The 1,621-nt window shown below is 46.6% G+C and overlaps 1 non-coding gene across 1 annotated transcript; it reads right to left on the bottom strand.

Moving 5' to 3' along the window:
* Nucleotides 1-1,229: 1,229 nt before the first annotated feature.
* Nucleotides 1,230-1,301, bottom strand: TRNAE-UUC (transfer RNA glutamic acid (anticodon UUC)). The gene has a single exon. It is a non-coding gene; the product is annotated as a tRNA-Glu (tRNA).
* Nucleotides 1,302-1,621: the final 320 nt, after the last annotated feature.

The following is a 1,621-nucleotide window of genomic DNA, read 5'->3' as shown; positions in this document are numbered from 1 at the left end:
CAGCCTCACTTCCATTCCTTATATGTGAAAGAGCAAATAACACTGGAAATCACTTCTAAACATAGAAAGGACAAGAATGTGATTGAGAATCATGAACATGTGTCATCAACATTTACAAAGAGGACATCATACCAGATCAGTCTCTTATGCTCAGATGATTATCCCATGGGATGAGAAGAAAGCAGCTATAGAATCACAGAATGACTCAGGTTGGAAGGGACCTTAAAGATTGACTAGTTGCAGTCCCTCTGCAGTGGACAGCATTGCCAACCACTAGATCAAGCTGTCTGAGTCCAACCTGGCCCTCCAAATGGGGCATCCGCCACTTCTTTGGGAAACCTGTTCCAGTGTCTTACCACTCTCTGATTAAAAGATTTCTCCTCATATCTAATCGAAATCTTCCCTCTTTTGGTTTAAAGCCATTCCTCCTTGTCCTATCATTGTAAGACCATGTAAAAAGTCAGTCTCTGTCCTGCTTATGAGATCCCTTCAAGTACTGGAAGGCTGCAATACGATCTCCTCAAAAATTGCTCTTCTGCAAGCTAAGCAAGCCCAACTTCCTCAAACTTTCTTCATAGGAGAGGTGTTCCAGCCAGCCCTCTGGTCATCTTGGTGGCTCTCATCTGGACCTGCTCCAACAGCTCCACATCCCTCTTGTGTTGGAGGCCCCAGGCCTGGACACAACACTCCAGATGGGGTCTCATAATGGCAGAGCAGAGAGGGACGATCACTTCCCTCATTCTACTGGCCACCTCTCTTTTGATGCAGCCCAGAGTACTGCTGGCCTTCTGGTCTGCAAGACTGTTGGCTCATGTCCAAGTTTTCATCCATTCCGTACCCCCATGTCTTTCTCCTCAGGTCTGCCCTGATCCTAGTGCAACAACGGGCACTTGGCCTTGTTGAGCCTCATTGGGTTCATGCAGGCCCACTTTTCAAGTCTTTTCAGGTCCTTCTGGATGGCATCCCTCCCATCTGTTGTATCAGCTGCACCACTCAGCTTGGTTGGTGTCGTCAGCAAATGTGCTGAGTGCACTCAATCCCCATCATCTATGTCACTGATAAAGATGCTGAAGAGCACTGGTCCCAAGATGGACCCCTAAAATTATACTTTATAACTAATGGGAACTTCTCTTCCTCTCTCCAGTCTGCACCACTGCCTCCTGTCAAGGCCAGTGCTTTTCTTATCTACAAAAGCCCCAAAACAGGAACCGTATGAAACACTGAAGGATTTCCCACACCGGGAGTCGAACCCGGGCTGCCTGGGTGAAAACCAGAAATCCTAACCGCTAGACCATGTGGGAACACAATGGCTATCTCTTATCTTGGCTTAAGCAAGGTTTTCAACACTGTTTCCCATAATATCCTCACAGAAAAGCTGAAAAAGTATGAGCTGGATATCAAAGAGGTGAATGGTCTGAGAGGTGAATAGAAACTGGCCGAACTGTTGAGTTCCAAGGACTGTGTTCCTTACTATGACAGAGGCAAGTCACTGATGGTGTACTCCAGGGTTTGATAATGAGTCCAGACCTGTTTGACATCTTTATTAATGACCTGACCAGTGTGGCAGAGTATACTCCCAGCAAATCTGCAGATGATGCAAAACCGAGAAGAGTAGCTGCTA

Source organism: Phasianus colchicus, chromosome 3, assembly GCF_987193195.1.
Source record: "Phasianus colchicus chromosome 3, bPhaCol1.hap1.1, whole genome shotgun sequence".
Classification (NCBI taxonomy): domain Eukaryota; kingdom Metazoa; phylum Chordata; class Aves; order Galliformes; family Phasianidae; genus Phasianus; species Phasianus colchicus.
The sequence above is the reverse complement of the archived record's forward strand: the minus strand, read 5'-3'. Positions and strand labels throughout refer to the sequence as shown.